This window comes from Onychomys torridus, chromosome 1 (assembly GCF_903995425.1).
Source record: "Onychomys torridus chromosome 1, mOncTor1.1, whole genome shotgun sequence".
NCBI lineage: Eukaryota > Metazoa > Chordata > Mammalia > Rodentia > Cricetidae > Onychomys > Onychomys torridus.
This window is the reverse complement of record NC_050443.1, coordinates 120112523-120139810: the sequence shown is the minus strand read 5'-3', so window position 1 is coordinate 120139810 and position 27288 is coordinate 120112523. Positions and strand designations below refer to the sequence as shown.

Here is a 27288-nt window from a genome sequence, read left to right as displayed (position 1 = left end):
TGTGCATCCTGGAGGCCCTGGCCCTAGGCAGGGCGAGCAGACCCTGGCAGATGAGGATTGTGCCCTTGCACAGGCTAGACTGCCAGCCTCCTCAAGTCATACTTGACCAGAGTCCATGCTTTGCCCAGTCCTGCTTCACTCCTAACCACAGCCATAGCCTTTACTTCATACAAGATACATGGGTCTGATAGCAGCCAGAACCTGGTCCAGAAGCAGACACAACCTTGGGCAGGATGGGGAAGAGGTCCACTCTCCTATAGCACACTCTAGATGCCCTCTCCTACCTTTCTTGCCCCTGCTCATCATAATGTGGAGGGTAAGAACTTCCTGTGCCCACCTCTTCTGGGACCAAAGTGTCCTATGTCTCTACCCCTGATGCCTCTGCAGGACCAGGGTCTGCATGGATGGAGGAATAGAGAGCCTTAAGTATGCTGCCTCTCCTATCTATTCTGTCTGCCTGAGCTGGCCTCTGTTAGCCTTCCCTCTCCTCATGTGCCCTCCCTGGAAGCCCTGCTGAGGTCCCCAAGCTTTGGAAACAACCTCAAGGGTCAAACAGGTCTACCTGATGCTCCAGTCCATCCTCAGGAGAGTGCTCAGGGATGTGTATGGCAATCAGTGAGGTCAGCCTTGGGCCTGTGACTCCTAGCTAGGCAGGGCCTCAGGGTCCCTTTATCTCCAGTTACTGAGCTGGTATCTGGGTCATAGAAGTATTTAGGCCAGTGTCTGGTCCAGTCCTGGAGATTTAATACTAAGGGCCTTCTCTCCTTGGGCTTTGCTTGCTATAGCCTCTGTGTGTCTGTAGATCCTGGTCAACCTCCTTGTACCTGTGGTTGAATCTGGGTTTCTGGGTCATCCCAGACCCAGAGTATGTTTGTGCACCCATGTGATCCTGCATCCTTGTTAGCCTCAGCATAGTGCCAGGAACCACTTGGTGTGGTCCCCACCTAAGAGCCAGCCATGTAACTCTGAACAAGGCTAGGGACTATTGACTTTTCTTCTCTGTAGACAGGAGCGGTATCAGGCCCTATCTCTGAGGGCTGCTGTGACCACTCACATGGTGGGAATGGCAGCGGAACCTTAGCATTGCTCCCACTGCCCGTGAGAACACTTCACTCTGCAGGCTGCTGTAGTGTCTGCGCAGCCTGCCATTTCTCCCCCAGGCTTTACCTACTGAAAATCACTCCCTCATTCCCTCCTCTCTCATCCCTACACCCACCCATTGTCTATCTATCCATTCACATATCCACTCACCCACCTATTTACCCACCATCCATCCATACACCCATGCATTCACTCATTCACCCATCCAAGCATCCATCTACCCCCACACACACATTCACACATCTATGTATACAGATGCACATTGTACATCCATCCACCTGCCCATCCATCTCTCCGTTTACCCATTCCTTCATTCATCTCACGACCCATCCACCACCATTTTCCCTTTTTCCTTCCCATTTTCTTCCCTCCCTCCTTTTCTCTTGCCGTATTTGACTCCATGCCAGCCTGGTTCACTGGCCCATTTCCCTGATCAGAGAAGTTGTTAGAGTCATTAGGCCCCAAAGACCAACCAGGGTGGTTTGGTTGAGGCCAGTTTGTTAGGAGCATGGAATCTTCTGCACAGGGCCTGCTGGTCCGAGGAGTCATCATCTATGGAATTAACTTTGGAGATCAGCCACATGGGGCAGAGCAAGCTGTGGGGGTTACAAACCCTGAACCTGTTATTAAAATAGCTGTCCATGATGAGCCTCAAGACGGTTGTAAAAATCTCCATTGGAGGTCTGAACACAATCTGACCTCCCATGCCATTTGGGTTCTGGTTAGGGGGAATGGTGTGAGCCCTCCAAGCCCGGACAAAAGAGTCATCTCAGAGGCCAGAAGCTCTCCTGTGATCCCCCTCAGAAGGTGGAGGACTGCACCAGGAGTCTTGGGACCCCTTTCCTCCATGCAGCCAAGAGTATCCTCAGATGACTGCACTGTAAGGTATTTGAAATAGATTCCCCTGGTGGTTAAGCCTGCCAGGAGGGAGAGGTCCTGACACTGGCCATGTCTGCTCTTCAGTGTGGTCTCACTGTGCCACACTCAAGTAAACCATTTCTAGAACTTTGAAGTCTAAATGACAAAAGCCCAGGAAAGTCCCTGCCCCCTGCTCTTTCCCTGCCAGTTAGACCATCATTTCTTTTTACTTACTATTTATTTATTTATTTATTTATTTATTTATTTATTTATTTATTTATTTTGGCGTGTCTGAAGGATGTGCACACACAGGGACATGCATATGTGAAGGCCAGAGGATCTCAGGTATCATTTCCTCAGGCACCATCCGCCCTTTTATTTTTGAGACAGGGTAGATATGGGTGTATATTAGAGTGTGTGCAAATGTAAGTGCATATGTGTGTTAGTGTGGGGAGGTGCATTTGTGAAGATGCATTTGCAAATGCAGCTATATATGTGTATGTTTGTACACACTTGGGGTTCATGTGTATATAGGCACATGTGTGTATATGTGTGTGTATAGAGCCGGGGGTGGGGGGGAATGTATTTGTGGTGTGTCCCGACCAGCGGGATCTTCAGCAGAGACCCTAGAAGGGAGAATGGCGAATGAAAGGGACAAGAGACACAAAGAATTGACAGCAAGACAGTATTCTGATCAAGCTGCAAAAGTTTATTTTTCTCAGGTGGGTTTTATAGTAAGCAGATCAGGAAACTTTCTTTGGGAAAAGATCAGGGCACTGTTGAGTTGCCAAGCAACCCAACCAAGCAACCTAACCACAAAACATTGTTACTAATGGTCACTGTAGCAGAAAGATAAGGAAATAAGTTATTTTCTAATAACTCAAGACTCGTCCAGGCATGTCAAAAGTTTTCTGGTTAGTGGTTCAATACTGGACAACAGAAACTTAACTCAGGCAGGCAATATGGCATGGCTCTTAAAATTGTCCTCGGCATGGTGTATGTGTGTTCCAGTACCTATGTGTACGTATGCATGTGCGTGTGTGTGTGTGTGTGTGTGTGCGTGTGTGTGTGTGTCCGTGTCTGTTTGTGTCTGTGGGATGGTGTGTACAGGTACATGTATGTTTGCAAGTACCTATGTGTGTATAAGTGCATCTGTGTGTAAAACGTGTGTATGTAAGTGCATGTGTGTGTGCAAGTACATCTGTAATGAAAGTATATGTGTGTACTCAGGAACACACGGACAAATGAATATAATTTTAAAAAAAGAAGAAGAAGAAGAAGAATCAAAGAGACAAACTGCTGTTGTCTCCTGAGCAAAGCTCAGGCGCTGCAAGACCCAGGCTTGCAGCCTGCTGACCAGAGCTGAGCTCCTGGCCACAGTCACCTGCAGAGGGCGAAGGTGGGCTGGAGGCTGCAGGCATTTGATGAAAGAGCGTATATCACATCGGTGTCCTGCTATTAAGGAAAAAGGAATACCAAGGTCCGGCTCCAACACAGGGTGAGAAGTCAGTAGTGACTGAATGAGCACATTCAGCAGCACTTGGTGTGTACATTTCCTTCTACATTATCACAGCTCAATAAAGTGGGGAAAATTCCATAAGCAGTGAAGAAGGTCATGCAAGGGAGCATGCTTCAGGGCTCTGCTACATTGCAAAAGGCAGGTGACTAAATCATAAAAGGGCAAGTGACCCAAGCTGGCATTTCACAGCACAGTGCACCCAAGTGTTTGGCAGGATTGGGTGGCATTTCTGGGGATGGAAACCAAGGACTTGCATGTGCTGAGAAAGCGCTCTAACCCTGAGGTATTCCCTGGGCCTCTTTTTATTTTTTATATTGAGGCAGGGTCTCCCTAAGTTGCCTGAGCTGGCCTTGCACTTGAGATTTCCCTACATCAGCCTTCCATGTAGCCGGGATGAGAACTTGAGCCACCAGGCCTGGCTGCTCATTGAAATTGCAATAAGCATATGGCAAGGTGCTCATTTGAGAAAAGGGAAATTCAATTCACAGCAAGAGTAAGCAAGTAGCTGGTCAGCAGTGACTCCAAAGCCCATTTGCCAGGCATGGGAAGGCCGTGATCTGGCTAGAAGTAGCCCGGCTCCTTGGGCATGGGTAGGCTGTGTCGCTGCTGAGATGCACATGTGGCCAGTGCACTGACTCGTACCACACACTTTGGAGACAGTGCAGAGGTGTGGAAATTATCATTCATGTCTTTAAAGGGTTTGCATGGATGTATGCTTTGCTATCACTAATGTACATGCTGTGAGCATTGTTCTGAATATCTCAACATAATAAATAAAAAACAAATAAAAGTTGATTTCTTTCTTTCTTTCTTTCTTTTTTTTTTTTTTTTAGGGAGGGGAAGGGGTTTTGTTTGTTTGTTTGTTTTTTGAGACAGGGTTTCTCTGTGCAACAGCCCTGGCTGTTCTGGAACTGGATTTGTAGACCAGACTGTCCTCAAACTCACAGAGATCCTCCTGCCTCTTCTTCCTGAGTGCTGGGATTAAAAGTATGTGCCATCATGCCTGGCTGTGCATGTTTATTTCTTAAATTCTTTTTTCGAAAGCCAAAAATGTTTAGAAATATGAACTGATTCATGAATTTGTGTGTCATCCTCGCACAGGGTCCATGCTAACCTTCTCTGTAGAGTTCTAATTTTTTGTTTGTTTGTTTTTGTTTTTTGTTTTCTGAGACAGGGTTTCCCTGTGTAGCTTTGCGCCTTTCCTGGAACTCACTTGGTAGCCCAGGCTGGCCTCAAACTCACAGAGATCTGCTTGGCTCTGCCTCCCAAGTGCTGGGATTAAAGGTATGCGCCACCAATGCCCAGCCTAGAGTTCTAATTTTAATATACGCCAAAGTGAGCACATTAAAATCTTAAGATGCTAAAGATGTTCGTTATTCCACCTGGGTTTGTGGAGCTGTGCACATGAATGAACACACAGGGCCAAGAGCAAGACACCCTCCAGGAGCAGGAAGCCTAAGGTCAACTCAGCCAACTCTCAGAGCATCACAATGCCCAGAGGTAACATTTGGTTGCATATGTACATGTATACATGTGTGTATGCATACATAAATTTATGTAAGTGGTATATATGTATGTAAGTGCATGAGTTCATGTGTGTGTAGTGTGTATATGTGGTATTATTAAACATGTGTGCATCAGCTTGTGTGTGGTGTGTATGTCTGTGAGTGTATATGTGTGATGTTTATGTGTATGTGAATGCATATGTGAACATGAGCTCTTGTGTGTATGTGTGATATGTGTGCATGTGTGTGTGAGTACATGTATGTGCATACATTTATGTTTGTATATTCATATGTGTGTGTGTGCATGTTTCAACATGAGCCTCCTTGTCATTTCTGACATTGTGAAGTGCCAAGTGTGGTCCCATGTAAATGTCCACTATACTTTATAGGAAACTATTAGCTTGTTCTCATAGAGTCAGGCCCTTGTGGGTTCCCACAAGCCCAGGGTGAGGCCTCAGTTCCACATCCTCCCCAACTCTTGGAACTGCCTATTTCCTAACTGTCAGTCATTCTGAGTGGCAGGAGGTCGGAACTTGTGGTTTCTATTTTAATTTCCACAATTCTCAGTGTGTTGAGCATTTGTTGCAGTTTGGTTGTGAAATATCCCTCACATGCTCAATTGTTGGAACACTTGGTCTAGTGGTGATGTCGTCTCGGAGGCTAGGGAATTTCTGAGAGTTGGGAATTAATTGGAAGCTGATTACTGGGATAGGGAGCTGTTGTGTGATTTTTCCAGGAGAGTTATGAACAAATGTCTATTCATCCTAGTACATCACAGACAACAGACGCAAAGTCTGTCCAGCTTAGTGAGCTTGTGGTGCATCTGATAGTAGCTATGGTGAGTGTACTTACGGAGCATGATAACCGAAAGGCAGCCCTGAAGAGCCCACCCAGCATCAGTGCAGCATGCGAAGGCTGCATCCCTGGAGCTCCCTGCACAACATGTAGGCAGTTCCACTGAAGAGTCTCCTCTCTACTTGTCTTTACTACTCACATAATCTCTGGAGGGGCCTTCCGAGTCTTACGTTTCATGATCTTCCAAATCTTGTAACTTTCCTTTACATCTTTGATCTTAAGCACACTCTCAAGGAGGGAATGCTTCAGTTAGGAAGAAGTAGCTGCACAAAAGGAACCTTGAGGGTTAGAGCCAGCCTAGGATTTCTGGCAGCTTCGCTTTGCTCCTGGTTGGCTAAGATGTGAACAAGCTGCCCACCCCACAGTCACCATGGCTTCCCCCACCATGACAGATTGAACTACCTCAGTCTCTGAGCCAAAATAACCTAGCCTTGTGAACACTGCTCATTCTTTGGTATTTGGTCACAGCAACAAGAAAAGCAACTGCTGAAGTGTCTCTGCCTGTAGTGTGTGTGTGTGTGTGTGTGTGTGTGTGTGTGTGTGTGTGTGTTAAAAGTGTCTCTGCCTGTAATGTGTGTGCTGCTACAGTGTCTCTGCCTAGTGTGTGTGTGTGTGTGTGCTACAGTGTCTCTGCCTGTAGTGTGTGTGTGTGTGTGTGCTACAGTGTCTCTGCCTGTAGTGTGTGTGTGTGTGCTACAGTGTCTCTGCCTGTATGGTGTGTGCAGTGTCTGCTGTAGTGTGTGTGTGTGTGCTACAGTGTCTCTGCCTGTAGAGTGTGTGTGTGTGTATGTGTGTGTGTGTGTGTGTGGTGTGTGTATGTGTGTGTATGTGTATGTGTGCTATAGTGTCTCTGTCTGTACTGTCTGCTGATGCTGGTAAACTTGCTTAAACATTACACCTGATGTTTTGAGTTTTTGCTCCCTTCTTAAATTTGGAGAGCCCATGGCTTAGTCTTGTCACAAGTCCATCACTGGATAAGGGAATTGCAAGTATTTCCTCTAAGCTGTTGGATTGTCTGTTGCTATGTCTTTTCTTTTCTTTCTTTTTTTTTTTTTTTTCATTAAGAGAAATTTTTCATTTTAAGTTTTGTTTATTTATTTATTTTGCAGAGGTATGAACTCCTGATATGGCACACATGTGGAGGTCAGAGGACAACCTATAGGAATTAGTTCTCTCCTTGTGTGGTGTGGTCCTGGGGAGTGAACTCAGATCATCAGGCTTAGTGGGGAGTTTTCCTGCTGAGTCATCTTGCTGGTACAAAAGGGATGTTTTAATACTACAGTACACAATAGCCTAATGCTAATTGTCTTTAGAAAGAGCTTGCAAAAACAAACAGAAGGAATAATAAACAAAGATATTACATTTTAGAAGAAAATAGTTGCTTGCTCAAGACTTTGTTTTAAAAGGGGAATTTTAAAGGTGTGTCAAGCATTTTAAACCCAAATAAATTTTGTTTTTTGTTTTTTGTTTTTTGTTTTTTGAACATGTTGAAAGAAGAATAACACACTCCCTGGGTGAATCAGTGTCCACTTGGGCCACAGACAGCACACTGAGAAACACAGATCTAAGCCACTCCCCAACAACCCTTCTTTAACCCTTGACTGCTGTGTGCTTGATTAGTTCCTTCTCCTTGTTCTCTTCTTCCTCCTCCTCTTACTGGTCTTCCTCTCTCCCCATTCCCCTCCTCACCGGGTCCTGCCTGAGTTGGTCCTGAAAACCTAACTAGACAGCAAGGAAATGAAGAAAGGACAGTCAGTCACACACACACACACACACACACACACACACACACACACACACACACACACAGAGAGAGAGAGAGAGAGAGAGAGAGAGAGAGAGAGAGAGAGAGAGAGAGAGGTGGGGGAGATTGAAGCTGGAATCAGGTGGGCCACGATCACTCTGACTGAGTAGCACCAACCTCAGCAGGTTTATTTTACACACCAGGAGAAGGAGAGATTAGCTAGTCTCATAGGAGATCTCTGCAGGAGAGCAGTCTCAGGTTACCATCATCTGGGAGGAGGAGGAAGCTGCAGCTGCTCCATTTTTTGTTTGTTTGTTTTTGTTTTGTTTTGTTTTTGTTTGTTTGTTTTTTTTGCATACACTTACAGACTGATTTTACCAATTTTTCTTTGGGCCTCCAGCTCACAAAAAATGACACAGAGATATATTATTAATTATGAAAGCTCGGCCTTAGCTTAGGCTTGTTTGTAACTAGCTCTTATAACTTAACCCATGTTTTTAAATCTACATTCTTTGACACGCTCATTACCTCATCTCCATTTTGCCCATTCTGCTTACTGTGATCTGGCTGGTGACTCTACCTTTTTCTTCTTCCCAGAGCTCTCTCTGTCCAGAAGTCCCTGCTATACCTCCTGCTTAGCTTTTTACTAAACCAGTGACACATCTGCACAGAGTGTAAGGGAATATTCCACAGCATACACTGTCAGCCCTGACACATTGGTCAATCCTTTGAAAACACTGGTACTTGGACAAGAGGAAGGTTTTGCCAATTATGAGACTGGCTGGAATAGAAGGGACTTTGCTGCCTCTGAACCTTACTCAACTGGAGGAAGGCATGGGTTTGAGGCCTTGGGGATTTGGTCAGTAATACACAGTCACTCAGGACTTCATTCACTCTTTATACACTCATTCAAGGCTTCCTGAGCTCCCATGCCACCACTACCACCTCTTCTTCCCCCTCCTTCTCTTCCCCTCACTTCCTCTTCCTCTTCTGCCTTTTCCTTTTCTCCTGCTTCCTCCTCCTCCTCTTTCTTCAGGGCTAGGGATGGGAAACTGGGTCTAGGATATGCCAGGCAAGTGTTCTTTATTGAGCATTTTCTCCTGTCTTGTCAGTCCATGCCTTTGGAAGAGCAAACATTTTCAAAGTCAACAAAGTCAAAGGCTTGTGTTCTCACCTGCCACTTGTATTTTTAGGGTTCTGAGATCTCTGTGCTACAATTACAAGATTGCTTTGAGTCTCAGAAGAGACTGGACTTTTGAAGTGTATTGAGACTGTGAAACTATTTTCGTAGTATCTGTTATGGCTATTCTATTACAATTAACTGACCTTCACTGATGGCACAGGGTATCAAGTACCACAGCGTCCTAGTAAAATACGTTCCACTTGAAAAGCAGGTGGCAGGACCCCATTAATGTTGTCCTTTTGAAACATCTTGGCTCTTTTAGATTCTACACATGTTTCGGAATCCTGCTGGCATCTTGATGGACTTATATTAAATAAACCTCTAGAGGAATTCAAAGATGGTTGCTATTAACAATTCTGAGTCTCCTGACTGCTGAGCACAGAGGCCGGGCTCTCAGTTCATTAAGTATCTCTGTTCTCTTCATTGATTCTCTCTCTTCCTATCTTATTCCTTACCTTTCCCAGGAGCAACAGGCATCCCTGGGGACCAAAGCACTGTTCCTCAGAACCAGGAAGCTGAGTCTCATGTCCCATTGAAGAGGAGAACTGTGGAGAGGAGCTGTGTGAGCAGTGGGTTACATCCCCCAGCAAGCCCAGACTTGGAAAACTCTAGTCTCTTAAGAGAGCAGCCCTCACTGTTCCCAGAACTGGTGGAGGACTGTATCTACTCTCCCAGAAAGTCTACTTTCTGCTCCCTCCCTTTTTTTGCATTTTTTAAAAGACTTATTTTCATTTGTGTTTTGTGTGTGTCTATGTGTTGCGGTGTGTCCACCAGAGAAGACTACTGAGACATGAGTTTAAGATAATAGAAAGCCTTTATGAGCCAGCAACTACACTGAGTGTTCAAGATTCCAGTGTGGTTCTTTCTAAGGGTGAACTATTAAATACAAAAACAATATCCTGGGTTGGCATACTTCAGTTAACAACAGCAGTTAGCCAGAACTACAGAAGCCCAAAAACAAAGTTAATACAGTTAGAGATTTTCCCAGAACTATTAACTTTGCTAGATTAAGTCTTTGTTTTAGTTTTGGCAAGTGGTGCTGTTTACATACTAAATTTCATGTCCTGAATGGAACTTCCATCATAGTCAACTGCGCTAAGGTCTGGGGGTCTTTTACACACATAAATGTGTGCCTCATGTTTGCAAGTGTGGACAGAGGTCAGAAAAGGGCATCAAGCCCCTGGGGCTAGAGTTGTCAATTGTGAGTTGCCAGATGTGGGTGCTGGGAACTGAACTCAGGTCCTCTGGAAGAGCAGGAAGTGCTCTTAACCACTGAGCCATCTCTCCAGTCTCCCTTTTTAACTTTCATTCTACTTATGTATTCTGCATGTGGGAGTGGGGCAATGAGCATGTGGAGGTCAGAGGACAACTTGAAGGAACTGTTTCTTTTTTTTTTTAGCACATGGGTCTTGGGAATTGAACTTAGGTTGTCAGACTTGGCTGTAGGCCCCTTTACCTGCTGAGTCATCCCACCCTCTCTGAACACTTTCTCCCTGAGCCTGGTTGTTCCACAAACATCATAGGCAGAAAGCATGGGGATAATGCATTCTGCTGCTTCCTCTGCTGGTCCCAGGAGGGCTCAGATGAACCAGAGAGAAACCTGGTTTTGTGGAGCCTGGGAGCTTTTCAAAGGAACTGAGATCCCCCACCCTCCCCCGCAAAGAAGCAGTTGGAAATCTTCAATTCAGGAGCTGAATTGGATACGAGGTGTAAGTTGGGGAGGAGAAAATGAAATTACATTGGGAGGCTTAAAAGATAAGAGTTAACAAGGTCCATGCTGCATCTTCTGGGCCGTTGGAGATAAGGATGTTGTGTCACTCACAACAGAATTTCATCTTCTGCTTTTCAGAAGCAGCCAGAAGGTCAGAGCGATTGTCCTGCACCTGCTGCTGCTCAGGCGCCTTTGGCTTAAATGGCTTGTGTGCCAGGGGCAGGAATGTCAGACCTATGCTGCATGGTCTGTTAGGATGGTGGTAAACTGTGTTTTCCTTCCTTCCTTCCTTCCTTCCTTCCTTCCTTCCTTCCTTCCTTCCTCCCTCCCTCCCTCTCTCCCTCCCTCCCTCCCTCTCCTCTTTCTTCTTCTTCCCTCCCTCCCTCTCTCCCTTCCTCCTTTTCCTCCTTCGTTTTGCCGAGACAGGAACTTATGTAGCCCATATGGACTAGAACTTACTATACAACTGAGGATGATTTTGAACTGATCCTCCTGTCTACACCTCCTGAGTGGCTCAGGATTGCAGGCATGCACCTCTGTGCCCAGCCTTTTGGGAACAAAAGAAACAAGGGCAGCTTGAGGGGCAGACTCTTGTGTATCTCAGGGTAACCTGGAATTAGTTTTTTATTTTATTTTATTATTATTGTTTTGTGTGTGTGTGTGTGTGTGTGTGTGTGTGTGTGTGTGTGTGTGCATCTGAATGTATATGTGCAGGTCAGAGTGTTCTCTCTCCACCTTACATGAGTACTTATAGCCACTGAGCTATCTTGCCTGCTCCCTGGCCTTGAATTCTTGATCCTTTTGCCTTTATATCCTTAGTGCTGGGTTTACAGGAATGTTCCAGCATGCCTTGCTTGCTGGTTTCTAATTTCCACAGGATTCAGATCACATAGTCCAGAAGGCACAAAACTTTGGAGTGTTTGGTGCATTCACACACCTTCACCTGCTGTGTTGTCAGGCTGGTGTGGGTTTCACGGCTGAGCAACAGGCTCCTAACTGGGAGAGAGCATGAACAATCAGCTCTTCCACAAAGGGTTGTAGAAGTGCCCAGAGAAAACGTTATGGCCTGGGGATTTAATATTTAGAACTTAAAAAAATGGTTTCTTTTATTATTTTTAGTTTTGTGTATATATGTGTAGGTCTGTGTGTGGGTTATTTGCATGAGAGTGCAGAGGCCTGCAGAGGCCAGAAGGGGGTGTTGGAACCCTAGCGCGAGAAAGAGAGGTAATTGTGACCCACCTGACATGTCTAGGATCCAGATTTGATCCTCTGCAAGAGCAATATAACCTAATTACAACGGAACCACCTCTTCAGCCTCTTTAGTAGCCTTTTGATTATAAATTCAGCTTTTTTACAGGCACAGGGACATCTAGACTAACCTCTAGGCTGCTGCTCAGATTTGGACTGTAGTCTCCCTCCTATGCAAAGGTCCCCCAGGGTCCTGGGTACATCACAGTGCTGAGCCACCTTCTCTCTGTGTGGGTGGGGTTCAGACTCAATGCACTCTTTGACGTCAGAGGCTAGGGGTATCTGTTTAGCTGGATGTGTTGGTGCAGGCCTATAATCCAAGCTCTTGGAAAGCCAAGGAAGGAGAATCTGGAATTTGAGGCTAGTCTGTGTAACACAAGTTCTTGTAACAGAGAGATGCTGGCTCAATTGTGGGAGGGAATGTGAGGAGGGACAGCTAAAATTGAGGAACATTTGAGGGGTGGTATGGAAACCTAGTGCTGTGGGAAAATCCCTAAAATGCATGAGGAAATCCTAAAGAGGATTCCTAATAATGGGGTGATGGAGTCCTAACTGGCCCTCTCACCACCAAACAAGTCTTCCAGTACCAGGACTGGGTTGTATTCAATTGAGCTGTTGGCCAAGAGGGTTCCATAGAAATCCCCAAACAACCCAGGCTATTGCTAAGACAATGGGTTGCTCTCTGAAAACTGATTTCAGGGCCCCATTGCTGAGGATAACATCCACACAATTCATTGAACATGGAGAAGTCAAGCTGGAGCCTACATAGAGCCTTCACCCCCATGTTCTAGTGTCTTTGGTGCAGAAAGGTACTTGGCAGGTTACCAAAAAAGAAATACAAACACTAACCCAGCTACACACCCTTTGATCTACAATATGTCCTGTCTACATGATATAAGAGGGCAATAGTGGCATAGAACTTGTGGATATAGCCAACCAATGTCTGATTTGACTTAGGCCCACTCCGTGAGACAGAATCTATACCCGACAGTGAGTGACCAAGAACCAGAGACTATATATCCCAAAGACCTGGGGTAAAACCAAATATTACTGGCTAATAATAATAATAATAAATAATAAGCAATAAAATGACTCTTAATGATATTCTGCTATCCTCATAGATTGGTGCCTTCATATTAAGCCATCATCAGAGAATCTTTCTCCTGCAGCAGAAGGATACAGAGATCCACAGGCAGACATTATGCAGAGAGAGAGAGAGAGAGAGAGAGAGAGAGAGAGAGAGAGAGAGACCTTGGAACACACAGCTCTAAATGAGAGGTCTCCATCGCATCTCTCCCCACAGAGCTCAGGGAATCCCATGGAAGATGAAAGAGTGGAAAAGGCAGAGAGGATGGAGGACACCAGGAGAACACGGCCCCCGGAATCAACTGAGCAAGGCTCATTTAAACTCACACAGACTAAAGCAGCCTACAGGAGTCTGTTCCAGGTCCTCTGTGTATGTATTACAGCTGTCAGCTTAGTGTTTTTGTGGGACTCTTGAGTGTGCAAATGAGCGAGTCTCCTATTCTTGTGCTTATTCTTTTTTAAAACTCTTCTCTCATACAATACATCCCAGGCACAGTTTCCCCTCTCTGTACTCCTTCCAGTCCTGACACCCCCCCCCATCCCTCAGATCCACTCCTCCTCTGTTTCCCTTCAGAAAAGAAGAGCAGGCTTTCCAGGGATAACAACCAAACATGGAATAACAAAATACAGTAAGACTAGACACAAACTCTCACATCAAGGCTGAGCAAGGCAACCCAGCAGGAGGAAAAGGGTCTCAAGAGTCCGATAGTCACGAGGATGTTGGGTCACACACACGATGGCCAATAAAGGGCTTTTTATGGGACTTTTAAAGATTGCCCAAGTTAATTTGGCTCTGGACCTGCAACATTCCAGCTCCCCACACTCACAGAAGCTCTTATCAGTCCATCAGCCTGTAGAATCTTTAACAAAGGTGTGGCTTTTTCCCTCTGGGAACCTCCATTCATACAAGTCTCCCGCACTCTTGTCTAGTTGTCTCATAGAGACCTCAGTCTGAGCAGAATGCTCTTAGAAAACCAAAGAAAGGGAACCGGAGAGACTCTTTTAAACTCAGAGCAAAGACATTCTAGGTAGTTTGAGGTCAGGGAATAGTTATCTTAGAAGATCTTTGAGATGGAATTCAAATGGAACAATAATGAAATCAGAAACTCCATCATATTCCTAGAGTCCATCGAAGTTTAAGGAATGTAGTTGATAAAACTATACTTAGAAGAAAACCAGGCATTTTGACAGAGATAGGGTGGGGATGGGGGGATGAAATTAGCAGGTAGTCACCCATCCCTGGAATTCAAATGGATTTTTAAAAATAATACAGTGTAGGATAGGGACATGGCTTAGCTAGTAGGGTGCCTGGTGTATGAACATGAGGACCTGAGTTCAGGTTCCCAGAACCCACGTAAGGGCTTCTACTTGTAATGTAACCCAGCACTGGGCCAGCGTGAAGATGAGAGATCCCTTAAGCTCATTGGTCAGCCGTTTTAGCCAAGTCAGTAAACTTTAGGTTCAGTGAGAGACTGTCTCAAAAATAAGGGTGGGAGTTGGGGTGACGGCTCAAAGGTTGAAAGTGCATACCACTCTGCCAAGGGCCTGAGTTAGGTTACCAGTGCCCATATCAGTGGCTCACAGCCACTTTTAACTCCAGATCCAGGTTCTAATGCCCTCTTTTGGACTTTGTGGGCATCTGTAAACACACACACACACACACACACACACACACACACATACACACACACACCACTAAGATAAATCTAAAAATAAATAGTATAAAACATTTTAAAAAAGATGGAGTCAGACATGGTGGCGAATGCCTTTAATCCTAGCACTCGGGAGGCAAAGGTTGGGGGGATCTTTTTAAGTTCGAGGCCAGCATGGTTTACACACCAAGTACCAGCTGCATTGTGAAACCCTATCTCAAAATAAATAAAATGAATTAAAGTAGAGGGTAATCAAGGAAGACACCTAACATTGATCTCTGGCTGCCATGCTCACATGTTCACACGTGCATACACCCATACTAACAAGTTTATACAGCAACGCAACACACACACACATACACAATGTTCTTGTTTATTTTCTATGGTAGGGATGGAATGAAAGGCCTTGTGCATGGTCAGGCAAGGCCTCTGCCACTGAGACACCCTCCGGTGCCACAATAACGTTAATGAGATTCAAACAAAGGTGTATCAGAGATGCTCATGAGACCCACAAACAAGTGGGCAGTCTGAGAATGGCAATTCTGAAAAGACAGAGCCAGGACATTTTGACAACAACCCACATCGCCATCAGAGACAAAGACTTCTAAGCCAATGAACCTGGTGTTTAAACACTCGAAGGCTGTAGACTGCTCCCTGGCAAATACCCTGAAACTGTATGTGGCTCTTGGGGAAGTTAACGCCCCATCTGACTCAGACAGCAAAAGAAAACCTGACTGCTTTTGTAGCAACAGATGACACCTGGAGACTTCTTACAAAAGGCCAAGGGACAGAAGTCTCAACCAGGACCTGCTTTTGCATTTTCCACATCATCTTATGGGATAGGCCTATCTTCAGTGTTTGTGATGGTTAATACGAGTGTCAACCTAGGAGACAAACTTCTGGATGTGTCTATAAAGAAGTTTCTGGATTGGGTTAACTGACCCATTGAGAATGTGGGCAGCACTACCTTATGCGTTGGGGTCCCAGACTGAAAAAAAGAAAAATTGGGATGGGCAGAAGTATTCAGCTCTCTCTGCTTCCTGACTGGGCACACCGTGACCAGCCACACGCTCCTGTCACCAGACCTCTCCCCAACGACGGGCTATGCCCTCAAATTTTTAGCCTACAAAAACGCCTTCTTTCTCAAGCTTCGTTTGTTAGGTATTTTATTGTAGCAAAGAGACAAATAATTCATAGAAATGGAACCATTCAATATAGAAGAGGCTCACTCTCTCCAAACTGTTCTAGAACTGTGTCTTTTGTAAAACTTACATCCAAGAGCAGTGTGGTCAAGAATAACCTCATGGTTAGTGGACCTTCTATGTTCCTGCTACACATGGAGCCAGCCAAGGGACACAGATGGCAGACGGGAGACAGAAAAAGAACAGGCTAGGGCTTTATCCCACCAGGAAGTGTGACTGGGAAACAGCTCACCTGTTGCTGGATTTTGTCTTCATCCAGAACACACACACCACACCTGGTGATGTCTCAATACCCACCTGTCTGTCCACTCTTAGTTATATCCTCAGTCAACAAGGGCTCCTCAGTTTGTTCATGGGAGCCCCAGGAGCTTGGCTGGAAGGTGCTCACCCAAATCTTATCTGAAACAAGGCCCCACCCTAAGCCCACCCACATCCCTGACCTCACCTTAGCACCCGAGAGACACTGATGCTGAGTAATTCTTATGGGGCAAACCCATGTTGGTCAGGAACTTTTGTTCCATTTCACAATAGGACAAGTTGATATATATTTAAGAGTCTGCATTCAAAATGAGGTTTCTTTTCTGTATGTTTTGACTCTCTGGTTCAGGTACTGGCCCACTGGCCTTTCTCACTGCTGGGGCAAAATACCTGATAAAAGCAATTTAGGGAGAGAAGCTTTGCTTTGGTTCACAGTGGGTCCATCATGGTGGGGAAGGTGCGGAGGCAGGAGCGTGAGGTAGCCAGCCACAAAGTCAGGAAGCAGAGAGAGATGAATATCCACGCTCAGCTCACTTCCTCTGTTTTGTTCAGTTTTAGACTCCAGTCCATGGGAGGCTGCCATCCCCATTAATTAATTCAACCCAGAAACTCCCTCAAGGATGGGCCTAGAGGTTTCCTTCCATGCTGATTCTTGAGCCAGCAGCATTGAAAAACAACTAGCTGTCACATATCCATAAATATGGGCCTCAGCTGCATGCCTTTAATACCAGCACTTGGGAGGCAGAGGCAGGCGGATCTCTGTGAGTTCGAGGCCAGCCTGGTCTACAGAGTGAGTTCTAGGACAGCCAGGACTGTTACACAGAGAAACCTTGTCTTGAAAAAAAATAATTAATTAATTAATTTAAAAAATTGACACAAGCCTCTCCATTTGTGTCAGTCCCTGCAGGAATCCTGGGCTCTCTTCCACTGATTTTGTGCATCCTGACCAAAAACTTCAGTGGCCTGACCACCCTGCAACCTGGCCTGCTGAAGTTTTCCTCAAATGGATTTGAGCCTAAGAGGGCCATGAAACAGGCCTTTTGAATGCTGGCCCTGGGCCACAGTCCTTACTTCCTCCAACAGCTACACACCCAACCCTCTGGGTGTAGATACATCCTTCCTCTCACTGCCCCCTTAAGAATGCACAGCAACCCTTCTTCAGTGCTCACTCTGGCCCTAACCATTTCTTCCTTCTCAGAGTCAGGAAGGCATGAGCCCCACCCACCTTGTGGCAGCAACCACAGCTACTGAGGTGGCTCTGGCTACAGGTCTGGGGGACAAAGCAAGGTCCTTTAATTCTGTCCATTCTGTTGTTTATGGTTTCCTTCATCAATGTCACAGACATGTACCTCAGAGTTATTTCTAGGATGTTTTTATTACCACTGTTATTGATAATGCATTTTCTTTGAGACAGACTAGCCTAGAACTCACAGAAATCTTCCTGCCTCCTTTTTTTTTTTTTTTTTTTTGGTTTTTTGAGACAGGGTTTCTCTGTAGCTTTGGAGCCTGTCCTGGACTAGCTCTGTAGACCAGGCTGGCCTCAAACTCACAGAGATCCATCTGCCTCTGCCTCCCAAGTGCTGGGATTATAGGCTTGCACCACCACCGCCTGGCCCCTGGCTCCTTTTGAGGGCTGGAGATGTAGGTGTGAGCCACCATGCTGAACTAACAATTGTTAACAATTGTTTTAAGGCTTAATTTTGGTGTGTGTGTGTGTGTGTGTGTGTGTGTGAGAGAGAGAGAGAGAGAGAGAGAGAGAGAGAGAGAGAGAGAGAGAGAGCTGGAGTTATATAGGGTGTTCTGAGCCAACTTAAAGGAGGCTGGGAACTGAACTCAGGACCTCAGAAGGAGAAGTTCACACTATTAACCACCGACCCGTCTCTCCGGCCTCAAAGCCAATGTGGTTTTAAAAGCATGTGTTCTGTTGTCCTTGCATACAGAGATGTGCTCTGACCTGTGTGCTGTGTCATCTTTCACTCAGGACCATTGCTAGGTCCTCTTGCTATTTTGTTTTTGTTTTTGTTTTTGTTTTTGTTTTTGTTTTTCGAGACAGGGTTTCTCTGTAGCTTTTGGAGCCTGTCCTGGACTAGCTCTGTAGACCAGGCTGGCCTCGAACTCACAGAGATCCACCTGCTTCCCGAGTGCTGGGATTACAGGCGTGTGCCACCACCGCCCGGCTTATTTTTTTATCTGTAGATTCTCTTGTGTTTTCTGGGTGAACAGTCCTGTTACCCGAGAATAAAAAGATTTTCTTCCCATTTATTTTATATCCTCACACGTTTTCTCCCTTACATACTGACTTTCTCTACTCCCACCCCCAGATGGGTCAGAGTTCTGCCAGTGCTAAAGAGGAAACAGTGACAGTGGAATTCTTGTCCTGTTTCCTCTTGCCCTCCTCCCTCCCTCTCTCCTTCCTTCCCTCCCACCCTCCCTCCTTTCTTCCTTCTTTCCTTTCCTCACTCCCTCCTTCCCTCCCTCCCTCCCTCCCTTCTTCCTTCCTTCCTTTCTTCCTTCTTTCTTACTTTCTGTTCTTTCACTTTTATTTTTTATGATATAGCCTTACACCATAGCTTAAGCTAATCTGGAACTCAACAATGAGCATTTAATCACAGTAGTTGTCTTAACATTAAAAAATATTTTCTTTCCAGGCAGTGGTAGTGCATGCCTTTAATCCCAGCACTCAGGAGGCAGGGGCAGACAGATCTCTCAGTTCAAGGCCAGCCTCGTCTACAGAGTGAGTTCCAGGACAGCCAGGGCTACACAGAGAAGTCCTGACTTGGAAAAATAGCAACAACAACAAAAATATCTAAATACATTTATTTATTTATTTTGGGAGGACACCCTTGTGTCCCAGCTTGTATTGGAGGTCAGAGGTCAGAGAACATTCAGGAGTCAGTTTGCGCCTTCTACCATTTCTGGTTTCACACTCAGGTATTCAGGCTGCAGCAAATGCCTTTACCTGCGGAGCCATCTCTCTGGCCACCCCACAGACTTTGGGCAGTTAATGGTTACCAAATTAAGAAAGTTTCCTTCGTGGGGCTGGAGAGATGGCTCAACAGTTAAGAGCACTTACTGTTCTTCTGGAGTTCGGTTCCCAGCACCCACATGAAGTTTCACAACTATCCCAAACTCCAGCTCCATGTGGAAAAAGGAATTTGAACACACAATTCTGTGGTGGACCTCTTTTATTCAAACAGTTAACCTTTGGTGTTTAATGTGTTTAAACATGTGGTGCCCAGCTGGTGACTGTTTCAGAAGGTTGTGGCTGGCCATGAGCTGCATGAGAGGCTTATGGGGTAGCCTGGTCTCAGTTCCAGTTCCAGGCTGAGCCTTCCTCGGCATCTTTATCTGTCCACAAGGTGTGACCAGCCAGAAGCGGTAAGGCCAAAGCTGGAGCTGCAGCACTGTGCCCACCCCTACCATGAGACTGAACTAAAATGCATCTTTCTTTCTCTACGCCGTTTCTGCCATTTGACATGAACAGCAACTAATAGGCCATGGCTGTCATGGAGTCCACCACCATGCCCCCCACCACGATGACAAGTCCCTCTGAAACTGTGAGCCACAATAAATCCCTACTCCCCTAAATTATTTTATCAGAAGAGAAGTAATGAATACAGATGACAGGAGGTATCTCAGGGTTCATATCTGCATTTCTTTCATTTTGTTTTGTTTTGATCTGGCTTGGTTTTGAGACAGGGTCTCACTGTACAGCCATGGCTGGCCCGGAAGTCATAGAGATCTACTCGCCTCTGTCTCCTCCACCTCCTGAGGGCTGGAATTAAAGGCATACGCTATTACTTCTGGTACTTGTTTTGAATTTATTTTCTGTCATGTTAAGAGAATAAAAAATTGAGCAGGTTGGGGATTTAGCTCAATAGTAGGACACTTGCCTAGCAAGGCCCTGGGTTTGATCCTCAGCTCTGGGCAGAGAGGGGTGGAGTACAAGGTCTAGGGGATGGCTCGGTCAGGGAAGGGCATGCCTTGCAAATGTGAGGATCTGAGTCTTATCTCCAGAACTCAGGTGTAGAAAAGGAAACCTGAGCACAGTGGCATGCGGTTGTAACCCCAGTTCGAGGAAGTGGAAACAGGAGGATCTTGCCAGCCTAGCCTACTTGGAGAGCTCCGGGCTAGGGAGAGACTCCATCTCAAACAAACAAAAGGTGGACGGTTTCTCAGGAATGACATCTGAGGTTGACATCTGGCCTACACATACATGCATGCACACAAACACATACCTGCATGCTCAAGCGCACAAGCACACATGACATGCACACATATGCACGTACAGCAAACACACACAACATGCACACAGAATCTGTATAGCTCAGTAGTGGTTAATATTTTCTTTGCAATTATTTACTGGAAGCCTCTGTCCATTAAGGGAACTGTCCTTCTTCTGGGCTACTTATGTATTCCATTTTGGCCAATGACTAACTAGGTCTCTCACATAGAAAGGTCCTCTACATACCAACATGGTGACATGACAATAACGTAAGGCAATACTGTCATCAAGCTGACACCTGGTGATTCATACACATCAGGCTGTTGTACGTGCTGAGCACGCAGCACCTTGCTTATTCTCCAAGGTCGCTGTGTGGTTCATACTTGCCTTACTGAGAGGTGTGCGGGGCATGGGTTGGTTCTCCTGCTGTCACCCCTGCCTGCAGTATTATTTTAGCCTTCCATTATTAAGTACTGCTTTGTGTTTACTTGTCTTTCCCCTATATTAAGAGGCCACGTTGCTACAGCCTCCATCCAGCCTCTTCTTGAGGCAGCCTCTGTCCCCAGGGAATGGGTTCATTTATTCCATGGCTTTGGATGCCCCAACTGCCAAAGGTTCAAGTGCAGCCTAGATTTCTTTTCCAAGCTCAGCTCAGAAATCTAGTTTTCTGTTCCACATTTTCATGTGGCTGAACCTGTTGCAAAACTGGCCAGGAATTACCAGCAGTCAAATGGTGCTTTCCACAGGACCCTGCGCTTGCCTTAGCTTGGCTATCAGCTGAGCTCAGACCCAGGGTAAACACTTGCCCATTTCCCTCAAACCCCAGACATAATCCATCAGCATACTCAATTAATTCTTATTCAGAACTAGAGTATTGGCCCAGCAAGATGGCTCAGTGGCTAAAGGTGCTTGCCATTAAGCCTAATGACCCGAGTTCAATTCCTGGAACCCACATGGTGGAAGAAGAAAGTTCTCTAGTTCAAATTGTCCTTTGACCTCCACACATATTCTCTCTCTTACACACACACACACACACACACACACTTATTGTAATTTTTTTCTTTAAAAAACTAAAATATTAGAACATGGACTGGGGAGAGATAGCTCAGTTAGTAAGGTGTTTATTTTGCAAGCATGAAGACACCAATTCAACCACAGAACTCACATAAGAAAGCCATGTGTGACTGATGCCACACTCCTATAATCCAAGTGTTGGCAAGTCAGAAATAGGCAGCTCTCTAGGGCTCAATGGCCAGTCGCTCCAGCATCCATGGCAAACACAAGCTTCAGTGAGAGGGCTTGTCTTGAAACAAGGTGTTTGGCTTCTAAGAATCAATACTCAAGGCTGGCCTCTGGCCTTCACAAGCATGCACACACATGCACCGGAATGAACATGCACACCCACATATGTCATCTCCAGCTGAAGCTATCACTTCCCTGGCTCCCTTCCAGAGCCCCAGACTGCTAGCAGCACACATCAAGGCAGTGAGTTTGTTCTGTGCCCTTACTCAAGGAAATGCCCATCTATAGCAAGGCTGCAGAGATAGGATCTCTGATACGGACTGTGTTTGTTCTTGTCTCCTGGTCCAATTAGGGCCTCAAGCCCAGTCATGTTGCTTCTGGAAACAGGGGCCCTTGGCCTGTTCCAGTTCCGGGATTCTCACTCTGATTCACAAGGACTGCCCAAGGCTTGGGGTGTGTGTCTCCCTTATTCATCTTCTTTGAGGTCAAGTGTCCTGGGGTGGACCATGAGCAAGTGAACTCAGGTCTGGGTACTTTGTGCTCACACCTGGAGCTGGTCCCTTGCAGATGAAAATCTTCCTTGAACATCTAGGGAGGGGTGGCTGAGCTCCACCTGCACCCCAGAAACATGCTTGCTGGTTAGAACCATTTCCTCCTATTTGACCCATTAAAACTCAGTTCTCTGTCCTTAAATCTCAAATAGATCCAGAGACTAAACCAACCAAAGCATGACTTTCCCTAGTCACTTTTTCAATCTTAATGTTTCTTTTATTTAAAAAAAAAAATGTATTTGGGCCGGGCGGTGGTGGCGCATGCTTGTAATCCCAGCACTTGGGAGGCAGAGCCAGGTGGATTTCTGTGAGTTCAAGGCCAGCCTGGGCTACCAAGTGAGTACCAGGAAAGGCACAAAGCTACACAGAGAAACCCTGTCTTGAAAAAAAAAAATGTATTTGGGTCTTTCGCCTTCTTGTATATCTGTTCACCATGTACATGCTTGGTATCTGTGGAGACCAGACAAGGTCATCAGACCCTCTAGAACTGGAGTTACAGGTGTGAGCCATCTGATATGAGAAACACGTGCTTTTAACATAGAGGAGCCACTTCAGCTCCAACAAAACAAAATTTTCACAAGAGTTACAGAGACAAACATCGTAACTCTAAGGCTAAACAGATACTTCATGCTCCTGAATAGAAAGCTAATATCCTGAATATTCATGTTCTTCTTAATTAGATCTGTAGGCTTAATGCCATTCTAATTAAGAAAAAAAAAATCTCAGCAGGTAAGTCAGGCATGGTGGTAGACACCCGTAACTTTAGCATCTGAGAGGCTGATACCTTGAGTTCAAGTCCAGGCTGCATAGCAAGATCCCACCCAAAAACCAAAGCAAATACAAAAACAAAACAAAAAACCAAACCAAACAAACAAACAAAAAACTCAGCAGGAGATTTCAAGACTAAGGAAAAATAGAGTGTAAAAATGATATAAAAAGGTAGAAGACCCACAAACAGCCAACACAGTGTGGAAGAGAAACACACTCCAATGACTGACACACTACCTGCCCTCAAAATTTACTACAGGAACTGGAGAGGTGGCTCAGTTAAGAGCACTTGCTGTTCTTTCAGAGGACCTAAGTTTGGTTCTCAGTACCCACATCAGGCAGCTCACAACCTTCTGTAACATCAGCTCCAGGGGATGTGACACGCTCTTCTGGCTGCTCTGGACACTGCACACACATAGCATATGCACACAGACACATGTACAAGTGTGTGTGCACACATAAAAATCTTTTTAAAAAGACTACAAATTGTGTAGTTCAGGCAAAAGAATAGACAAATAGCCCAATAGACTTTTTGTAACCCAGAAAGAGACTCACATGATGGAATCCACTGGGCTCTGACCAGGTAAGGAAGATTAGATTTGTGCCAAATGGTGCTGAACACCTGGACTTCCACAGGCAAAGCACAATAAAGAAAGAATACTAGGCATTGACTTCAAAACTCACTTCAGGGTGTACCCCAGGACTGAGGTACAGCTCACTGGAAGAGCACAGGCTTAGCTAGCATAAGCAATGTCCTGGGTTTGATCCCAGCACCACAATGAATAAATAAACAAACAGGCAGATAAATAGATAATAGATAGACAAACAAATAAATGAATCACAGACGTACAACAAACTCACAAAATCCCCCAAGATAACCAGTACAGAAGAGCCGGTTAGTTGACTTAGACAAGACACCAGAGATACTATGAAGAAAGGGTTGATAAACTGGGCTTCATTACAATGTAAAACTTCTAGGGGCTGGAGAGATGGCTCAGCAGTTAAGAGTATTGGCTGCTCTTGCAGAAGACCGGGTTTCATTCCTACCCCTCCCCCACTCATGGCTCACAATTGTCTGTAAACCTAGTTCCAGGGGATCCAATGTGCTTCTGGCCTCTGTAGATGTGGTGCATATACATGCATGCAAGCAAACACTTGTACACATAAAATAAGTCATTCTTTTTTTAATTTAAAGTTTCTGAGCAGAAAGCTTTTGTAAAACATTTATCTGATAATGTACTTGACTCCCAAAGTATATAAACGCTTAAAAAATTGCAAAGGGGCCGGAAAGATGGCTCTGTGGTGAGAGGTACTTGCTGCTGAGTCTGATGATGTCAGTTTGATCCCAAGACCCACGTGATGGAAGGAGAAAACAGATTCCTGAAAGTTATCCTCTTGCCTCCTTACTCAAACTGTGGCACACACTCTCTCTTCTCCCTCTCTCAACCAATGAATAAATGGAATAAAGATACTTTTTTTTCAAATTACAAATTGGTGAGGCTGGGCACATAACCCAGTTGGGATTGCCCAGCATGTACAAAGCTCTGAGTTCAAAGACTAATATATCCTATAGATGTCTTAGAATAACGGCAAAGGTATAGAAGGATGTCTCACCAACAAAGACACCACCACGCAGGAGACAAATAAGCATATGAAAAGATGCTCAGTGTCACATGTCAACCAGAGCAACAATGAGATAGCACTGCCTTGCTATTAGAAGAGGGCTGGCAAGGATGCCAGGCAGCAGAAAGCATTCCTCACCACTGATGAGCACACAGAATGGCAAGGCCACTTTGGAAGGCAGTTTGGCGGTTTCTTCTAAATCTTAACCTGATTGGTTGTAGAATCCACCTGGCACCTTCACAGATGTCCACACAAAGGCTGCACACACGTAGTGAAAGCACCTGTACTGCTTAATCTTGGCTGTCAACCTGACACAACCAAGACTCTCCTGGGAAGGGAGTCTTGTTTGAGGAACTGTCTAGATCAGACTGGCCCGTGGGCGTGTCTGTAATAGACTGTCTATTGTTAACTGGGAAGACCCGGCTCGCGATGTGGGGCGGCACCATTCCTTAGGAAGGGGCTCCTGAGTGAAGAGTGTAAAGATTGAGGTGAGTACATGCAAGCAGACAAGCATGCATGTATGCATTTCTCTCTGCTCCTGACTGTGGATATGATGTGACCAGCTGTTTAAAGCTCCTGAGGCTAACTTCTCCACTATGAAGGGCTATTATCTGGAATTGTGAACCCGAAATAAACATTTTTCTCTCTTCAGTTGCTTTTTCTAAGTGAGGTTTCTGCAGACAGAATGTCATATAGCCCAGGCTGGCCTGGGCCTTGAACAAATGATTCTCCTTTCTCTGTTTCCCAGTGCTGAGATTACAGGTGTATGCCACCATACCCAGCTCTCCTTTAAAAAAAAAATTATATCTGTGTATGGGTGTGCATGTTTGTGTGCACACAGAGTTCAGAGGAGGGCTTCCAATATCCTCCTCTACCTCTCTCCACCTGGTCCTTTAAGGCAGGATCTCTCCATGAGCCTGAAGCTCATGTTTTCTTAGCTTAGTGTAGAACCCAACAAACCCCAGAAACCTTCATGTCTCCACTCTCCTTGGAGATGAGTGCATAAGATGCTAGCTTGTTAAATGGGTGCTGGGATCTGTACTCTAATCCTGCTGATTTTACATCAAGCCGTCTTAATGGCCAGATCATCTTTTCAGACCCTCCCCCCACCCCTTTTTAGATCTATTATCAGTCTTGCAACCACAAGGGCTTGAGTTCTACTCACAAACAGAATCTTAGGAGTGGACCCCATGATCCAGGCATGAGCACAGGCAGCAGAAGCCCTGACTTCAGAGCTGAGCCCACTCTTCTGACCATTGTACAGCAACAAGTGTGGATGGATTGGCACTGCGATATCTCATTGCATTTGTTACACAGCAACAGAACACTGATATAATGCAGAGATTGGCAGACAGGAGCCAGAGAACTCCAGCAGGAAATCAGGAAGCATTCTGATCTCAACGCAAACAAAACTACAGCATGTGAAGCTTTACCTAACTCTACACAAGTTGGAGAAGAAGGAAGGCCCAAATGGAGCCAGTTACCTAAACTTCTTTAATGGAACCCCAGAATTTGAATTTTTTTTTAAAAAGACAGGGTCTTAAGTAGTCCAGGCTGGCTTCAAACCCTCTTTGTAGCTGAGAATGCCCTTGAACTCCTGATCCTCCTGCCTCTATTTCTCGAGTGTTATGATAAGTGTGCTCCAGCCCACTGGTTTATGGGTGTTGGGGATGGAACCCAGAGCTTCATGCACTTTAGGTGAGTGGGTGCTCTACCAAACTCAGCTCTTCATGTTTGCAAGGCAAGCATTGTACTGACTGATCTGTCTTCCCAGTCCTGAAGGATTAATTTTTCAATTCAGGGTATCTTTGTGTAGCCCTAGCTGTCCTGGAATTTGCTCTGTAGACCAGGGTGGGCTTGAACTCACAGAGATCCACCTACCTCTGCCTCCCAAGTGTTGGGATTAAGGGCGTGTGCCACCACTGCTCAGCATGAAGGAATATTCTTAACTAATAACCAACTTCCTCAGATATCTGTGAATTTGAGGCTAGCCTAGTCTACAGAGCAAGTTCCAGGACAGCTAGGGCTGTTATACAAAGAAACTCTGTCTTGAAAAACCAAAATCAAACCAAACCCAAACAAAACAAACCCCACCCTCTACAGAGCCCATGTAAAAAGCCAGGTGTAATGGTGTGGATTTGTAATCCCAGTGCTGGGGAGGTGGAGAATGGTAGCTCTCTGGGACACACTGGCCAGCCAGTCTAATCTAGTTGGCCAGTTACAGGCCAGTGAGAGACCCTGTCTTAAAGGAGGTAAGATAGTTCCTGAGGAATAATACCTAAGGTGGTTCTCTGGCCTCCACATACATGAACATGCACACACAGAATATTCCTGCAAGGAACACTCCAGATGACCCTATGGGTAAGCTCCTCTCAACTTCTAAAGTGTGGCATTAACTGTCAGGGAATTGTTCCATGAAGGTGAGAAGCCACATCTTCCAAACTTGTTCAGAAAGCAGCACTGTCTTGATTCCACACCCAGGCAAAAGCTCTGTAAGAAAAGAAACCAACACAGTCTGAGGCATAAATGCAAATCTCTCCAGTCAGGCCTGCAAGTCAAATCCCAGACTACAGCTGACACTCAGGTGGAGGTTCTCCAGGACACTCTGCCTAAGGAATGGTGCTGCTCACAGCAGCCTGGGTTCCTCCACATCAACTAATCAAGGCAATCCTTCACAAACGTCCACAGGCCAACCCCTCATAGATCGTCCCCTGCTGATACTCCCTTTCCTGTTGATTCAGGGTCGTGTCAAGTTGACAATTAACGAGAACCCTGACACTTACTTGAATTTCGCAAAATCTTTTAAAACACAGCATAAAATGGAATTCAAGAAAAGTAATCAATACATTTATAAAATGCTTCGTAGGAAAAAATGGGAATGGCAGCTCCCACCTGTAATACTAGCACTCAAGAAAGTGAGGAAGTAGGATTCTCATGAGAGCAAGGCCAGTCTTGGC

The 27288-nt window shown here is 45.5% G+C and overlaps 1 protein-coding gene and 1 pseudogene across 1 annotated transcript in view; both read right to left on the bottom strand.

The window, feature by feature from the left end:
- Syt8 (synaptotagmin 8) overlaps positions 1–27288 on the bottom strand; it is a 55285-nt gene that overhangs the window by 13406 nt on the left and 14591 nt on the right. The gene's annotated exons all lie outside the window — the stretch shown is intronic.
- LOC118576835 lies at positions 4535–4620 on the bottom strand (annotated as a pseudogene).